The sequence below is a fragment of the Lontra canadensis genome, unplaced genomic scaffold (genome assembly GCF_010015895.1).
Source record: "Lontra canadensis isolate GAN:19392208 unplaced genomic scaffold, GSC_riverotter_1.0 scaffold4, whole genome shotgun sequence".
NCBI lineage: Eukaryota > Metazoa > Chordata > Mammalia > Carnivora > Mustelidae > Lontra > Lontra canadensis.
In genome coordinates, this window is record NW_022630998.1 from 42,220,489 (window position 1) to 42,227,774 (window position 7,286).

General features: G+C 42.5%; 1 non-coding gene across 1 annotated transcript; it reads right to left on the minus strand.

Annotated features, from left to right (window-relative positions):
- Nucleotides 1–213: 213 nt before the first annotated feature.
- Nucleotides 214–353, minus strand: LOC116864009. Its single transcript, XR_004381901.1, has one exon. It is a non-coding gene; the product is annotated as a U4 spliceosomal RNA (small nuclear RNA).
- Nucleotides 354–7,286: the final 6,933 nt, after the last annotated feature.

Consider the following 7,286-nt stretch of genomic DNA (forward strand, 5'->3'; position numbering starts at 1 on the left):
ATGGCCTTAGACCCTCTGTGCCCTGGGAGGACATCACCAGAGAAGAAATATGCATATAAACTAGGGCAAACACTGGAAAAGGTTATTTGGCATTTCCTAATGCTATTAAGGAAGGACCTAATTTCTATTTAAGTTCTCTGAAGAAAAAAGATGTGGAATTTGGGGATAATCAGCGGTTGAGAGAATAGAAGGACATGGCATAAGTATATCTCCATCTCAATCAAAAGAAAGAAAATTGGGAAAGAATTGTCAATTCCATTGAAGCTAAGACATTATTTCATGAATTATTCTATTAGCAATAATCGCACCTCAGATAAACCTCATTGGCTACGATACTTCCACTGTGCAAAGCTTGTTCTAAAGATGTTTAATGAGAATCTACTCTGGCCAGGTAGTAGGAAAGATTGATAGAGCTGTTTGATGATTGCTGTTGTCAGAAGGTCTACAGCACAGAGGTAGCTGAAAATAAGGAAACAGACATTGTTATTAGAACTGTAATGAGTGGTATGGGGTGTGTGGGAATGAGGTTATATGCAGATAGATGACAGGGATAGAGAACCAGATTTGGGAGAGAACAAAGAAAATCTTGCTAAAGGAAATGATATCTAAGTTGAAACCAGAAAGTGAATAAGAGTTAATCACGGTGCAGCAAAGGGAATGTGAATAGGGAAAAAGGGCCCTGGAAGAAGGGAACAGTATAAGCAAAGGTCCTGAGATGAGAAATAACCTGGTTCGTGCAGGTCTCCAAAAGAAGTTCAAACTGACTTGTGTAAAATTCAGTGAGACAGGAGATGAGACAACGTTTCAGCTTTGAAGTCTCTTATTAGACACATGAAGAAATTTTGACTTTGTTATGTTTTGTGTCTTAGAAATAACCCTCTTCAATGGGGAGAATGGATTACAGTAGGGAAGAGTTATTTATTAGGAGGCTTACTGCAATAATTCAGCTGAGAAATTATGATGGCTTGCATTAAGGGGTAACAACCGGGATATAACTAAGTGACTATGTTCAAAAAATATTTAGAATCTGAAATCTAAGAACTGATGATTACATGTGAAAGTTAGAAGAAAGAGAAAGGAAGGATGAATCCAGGTGTCTGGCATGAACAATCTGTGGGGTAGGAATCACATATGCTAGGATAGGAAACTAGAGAGAAAAACAAGCTGAGGGAAGACAATGAAGAAGGATAGAAAGCTGAGTTCCCAATGTTCTTACTTCTCCATCAGACAGTATATTCAAGCTGAAGTCCACAGTTAGCAGGTAAGTATGGAAAGAGAGGTAGACAGACAGAGGAGAGGAGTGCATCAATGGCACGTGGCAGGGAATGGGAGGAGAGGACTCCTACCACGGAGAAGGAGGAGCAGAGACTCCAAGCCTCCAAACGGGGCCAGGAAAGGTCCTTGCCGACGAGGGCCACAGAGACGCCTTCAGAAGAAGGATAGGGAGCTGCTATGGTCTGGAGAGTAGGAACTTTCAGTAGGGGGAACTTTACAACAAGATGCTGCTCTCATCAAAAAATGGGATCTCTACATGCTGATAGGTGGAAGGGTTCAAAATAAATCACATGAAAAGAGCAGGTTAAAGAATAGTACATGAGGTATAATCTACTTGTTTGTTTTTTTTCTCATACTGAAACTGAATTGAATATTTCTGGAAGAGACTATCCAAAATAGGTCCTTAAGAAAGTGAAACTGGAGAGTCACAGACAGGAGGAGGTGACTAACTCACCACTAGTGGACCCCCAGTACTGACGGAAGAGTTTGCCTTGAGTGCTCTTATATTTGTACGCAAGTTTAAGTCTGTGGAAAAGGGTGAGAGTGGTTGACAGTATTGACCAAGCAGATAAAAAGTAAAATGAGGGGACGCCTGGGTGGCTCAGTGGGCTAAAGCCTCTGCCTTCAGCTCAGGTCATGATCCCAGGGACTTGGGATCGAGCCCCGCATCGGCCTCTCTGCTCAGCAGGCAGCCTGCTTCCTCCTCTCTCTCTCTGCCTACTTGTGATCTGTCAAATAAATAAATAAAATCTTTAAAAAAAAAAAAGTAAAATGAAAATGAAAACTATTCATTAGCTTGGTAACAAGGAGATCATGAGAGGGTTGGTGGAAGTCTTTTCAGTGGAGTGATTGGGGCTGCATTTGGAAGTAGTTGTCTTAAAGTGGGGGAAGAAGAGGAGAAAATCTGTGTAGATAACTCAATCTGGAAGACTGGTTATAAAGAGAAGGGAAGAAGTATGGCAGTTACAGGAGGGAGCTGGGGGACAAGAAGGAGACTTCTTATTATGGAGAGTTGAGAATACCTTGACATCTTGATGGAACTCACTTCAGCATGAAGGGAGCTCTACAGAAGAAGGAAGGTGTATAGGGCCTGAAGACACACATCTCAGAGGGGTCAGAATGGATGGGACTCAGAGAATACAGGAGATAAGCCTGGACAGGAAGAGAGACACCTCCATCACCGCAAAGTATGTGAAAAGGAAAGAGTAAAGGCAATGCAGGTAAGCGTGTCCAGCTAGCAGCATTTATACACTGGGACTCCAGAAATTTCCCTGGATACAAGAAAAATCTAATAAAATCTTGTGCTACAGTACTGTAGCAGAGGAATTTGGAGTCTAAATATTAATATCTATAATAAAAACATATTCTCTATGTGACTGTAAACGATCTTATATATGAATAGTGCTTTTGAAGAGGTTAAGCTTATGAATCTGGATAAGCTTATGAATCTATAATTGTCTCTCCATTATTTACACCCAAGAAGTCATGTTATATGGCAATATTAATTTATTTTATAAGTAATGTTGTAAGTCTCTCTAGGTCTTCTTTGTCTTTATGTACTTGCATTCAGCACAGGGTCCAGCAAAGAGTCAACTAATGCTTAATTAACAAATGAATGTAATTCTGGAAAAAAAAAAGTTGGTGCTTTATTCTGACCCATACCCCCATGAAAATATTTTTAAATGTATCTTTACCCACATAAACTGCCATACAGATTTTACTCTTGAAAACCTATAAAAAAAACAATTGCAAGTATGCTTTAGGAAACAGAAAAAAAGAAGAGGTTGTGAAAGCTCACGGTGTGGAGTCTCCCATGTATATATACTCCATCTGGCTCACTTCAGTGTTCGTCATGACTTCAAAATAATAGCACAACTTAATGCTTTTTCACACCTCTAAAAAAGGTGACACTCCTCATGCCAGCCTGCTGTGCACAATTATAGGAGAGAAACCACAGGGAGTAACCAGTTGCTAACAAGCATCCCCTAGAACATCCAAGGATTTTTACCAATATATTCGCTCACCAGAGCTGCCCAGTGCAAATTCAATCAGGCCTTTCATTTATGCGTGCTGATGGCAGACTGCTCTGAAGGACCAGATTGCTCCAAGAGATTGCAGAGATTGTTGGGATGGAATCTCATACATCGAAATAACTGGCCCCATTTTTTTTTTCCTCCTCCCTGGTTACAGTTAGAATTCATTACCATTTGAGGGCTATTTACCAGTCTGTGTAAAAGGAGTCAAATGTCGGGCTAACCGATTGGAAATATGCCCACATAATGCAATTTGCTCTCCCCACTGGCATGCATAATGGCAGCCTAGCCAAAGGGCCAAGAATGTAAAACACATCACAGCTACTGAGCTGCATCGCAGGTGGGCCAGCTCTGACAGGGTGAAGGTAGACTGACCAGAAAGCTACTACTGATCTGAACTCTCTGATTTTACTCAACAGGAAGAAGACCTTTTTAGAAGTTCAAGATTTATTTTTTCAAGTAAATTGAAAGGCTGGCCTTCTACACAGAGCACTCCCTGTCTAAATTATAGAGATTGCTTCTGACTGCCACTCACTAAGACTGGCACTGTTTGGTTGAGACATTCCTTCTGAAGCACCTAGTGTTTCTTTCTGCTCTTCTTTTCATCGCATATGCCAGCACTTTGACAAGTTAACCTCCAGCAAGGATCTTTCTTCTGCCAGACTTAAGAGATTTGAGAAGCAAAAAAAGAAAAAGACAAAAAGAAAAGAGTGAGCGATGAGGCCAAGTTAGAGGGTGAGCAGGACAGAACAGAGGTCTCCATGTGGGTGGTGACATCTTTGTTGAGAAGTCCAAAGTAATATTGCACAAACCCACCTACACTCCCAAGTATATTTATGGGATAAGCCTTCCTTGCCTTGTAAAAGCAAAGAAGCATTGATTTGATATTCTGTCCCAAATTTTAAGCCTCAACTTTTTCTGCAAAATGGGAATAATGCATAGATCACAGGAAGTCATGAAGATTAAATAAGATCATAAGGCAATGATTATAGCACAGTTTCTAGTACCATGAAAGCACTCAATCCATTATGACCATAATCATGAAGAAGCACAGTAGGAATCTTGCCTTTACATTACAAGATAAACCACCAGATTACCTTGATCCATGAGGTACAAGGTTACTTACCACATCAACCTCCATTTGGGAAAAATAAAATATCCTGACCCTTGACTTCTGGTGATTACCAATGGGATCTGGTTATTATTAAACAATGCAAACGACTGCATTATTCTCAAATGCACAAAACTGCAGCATAGCCATAAAAGGCAAGAGTTTGGGCATCCTCTACCACCTTCATAATCACCACCCATAGACCATAGGATGGAAGGTCTATACTCTGTATTAGGCCACCCAGTATAGCCAAGGCTACCCTGGGGTGCCTCATCTATGCCCCCTCAGCACTAACCAATCTAATACTTCCAGCTGAATACAACTGGCTCTTTGCCTGGTGGCTTTCTCTGGCCCACTCAGCTAGAAGTGTCAGAGCAGGCAGAAGCACCATGGAGTTAATATTCCCTGGAGCAGACCTCTCTAAATAACTTGTAGAAGTTGGTAGATTGCTATCTCCATGGATGGAACAACCTGAGACATTTCTACACTGTTTCCCAGAATTCCCCAGGACTGAGACCTGGCTGCACACAGCAGGAACCTGGTCAATAATGTCCTTACTGACTTCCTTCACTTCCTTCCTTCACTTCCCCCTTTCCTACTAGTGTTTGCTGGGACCACCTCCCAAACAGGCTACTTGTCCTCAGAGTTTCCTTCTGGAAACACTCGATCTAACCCCCACAAAAGAGCCTTCCACAACAAGGAGCTCCTGCATCTCCTCACTGCCACCCATTCCATCATGGGCACTTGAGCAACTACCATTTCCACCTGGGGATTTCTGATTTAGGGAGACCACGCATAGCTTTCAAAACAACTTCTGTGGGGAATGGCCCCAGCCAATGTTTCTTGAGCGCTCACCTTGTACCATGCACCATAAAAATCAATTCTCCTATACTACCTCTAACCATTACAGTAAAGTAAGTATCATTATTATTCCCACTTAAGACTTGTGGAAATCCGGGTTCAGGGAAGTTCAGTCATTTGTCAAAATCTGACAGCAAGTGAAAGGAAGAGGTGGGTTGGCACCTTTGTTGGTTTGGCATCAATGCCCACGACATTTAATTCCTTAAGCTACCTATAGAACCTTCTGAATGATAGTTCTGGGGTTGGTATATTTATAGAGTGTGCCTTGGGCACTGGATATATTTGGACCTACTGAAACAGTTTATCACTTTCCTTATTCTTCTCCATGAGCAGCTTGCAATCTAGTCTGTCTCACCTGATGCTCAATCATGTCAACACAGAGTTTTATAGCATTAAGTGATGTGGTGGGAATGAGTATTTGTCTCCCCATATCATTCTCAAATTTCTTCCTTTCATAACAGAGCCCCTTAGTTTTAACTGGAACACTTGGCTACTACCTAGACACCCACTCTCCCAACTAGACTTGTAGCTAGATATGGCCACAAGGATGTGAGTGGAAACACTGAGGACAATTCCCAGGACCTACCTGCTTGTGCTTTATCTTCACATCGTCATTGTCCCTTCCTTTGGGAGGGAAATCAGACATGGAATGTTAACACTGACCAGGAGTACAGGGTAACAGAACAAACTTGAAGAAGCTTGGGTCCCTAGATCTCCACACAGAGCCGACTTGCCCAGCCCTCCTGATCAGCCACCAACACATACTGTCATCTGAAAGAGAAACATTTATCTACTCTGAGCCACTTGTCTTTCTTTGACTTTGAGGCAGCCAACCCCTCATAAAAAGAGAGAAAAGAGAATGAGGAACTGAGAAGAAAGTCAGCAAGAAAAAGGGGGGTAAACACCAGAGGAGAGCAAGGCTCAGAAGGGGATGAACTATAGTATTTTATTTGTTTGCTTGTTTTAAAGTTTTCGGAAACACAAAGGAAGAGGAGGAAATCAAAGCCAGAGAAGAAAGGAAGAGCAAAGGCCTTCTCTTTTATCCTGCCTCTTGGGAGGCTGTGGGTGGCAGGAAAACAGAAGCGGAAAGGAATCCCCAGCTGCTATCAGAACCCATAAAAAGTTCAAACTCAATCTTCTACTGCAGAGCAGAAGATGTCACTGACTCCAAAGCAGAAGGGGTCCTCAGGATCAAGCTGGTGCCCATGGAAGCCCTTGCACGTGCAAGTAGCTCAAGCAACCCTGGGCCTCCCTCACCCTGGAACAGAGCAAAGCTCCTCACCTTAAGGGGAGGCTCCAAATCACTCATTACAGTAGACCATGTTTTCACTTTACTCACAAGAATAATAACCATACAATGCAGCATGCAAACTGCCAGTTATTTTCTAAGAGGACACATGCTTTAAAACATTCATTTCCAGAGTCCACACAATAGGATACTGTCCATTATTTACATAAAAACAAATACAGCTACTCTGAATGAAGGAACACTTCTTAAAAATCGTATGCTAATTATTCATCCCTGCAGTGCCTCACCACAGCCAGTACTTTTGCTAGTGAAAATCACCAACTGCCCTTCAGGTCTTGGCAAAGCCCCAGGCCCATGAGTCCCACACACAGCGCTGCTGAAGCTGGCGACCAGACCTCGGCCGCTCAGCTGCGCGGGGCTGGTGCAGTGCTGATCGATGGGGCACCTTATAAGCAACATGCAGAACAGCTGAAGAAGCAAATTAGCCATGGTCAGTGAAGAATGGTAAGTTGAGGGGGCGGGGCAGGGGGGACACAATAGCAGACAATATAAATCAGGATATACTGAAAGGGAAAATCGAGCGACTCTGGAAGAATATGAATTAGTGTGCAATCCAGGTTCCCGATGTCCTGAGTTGTCATCAGTCATTCCTGCTTTGAACACCTGCTCTGAGAACCCATTTTGCAGAACTTCAAGAAGCGCACCCTTTGGGGAATTTTCCTCCCTCATTTCTGAATCTTTATGGAGATACTTCCAC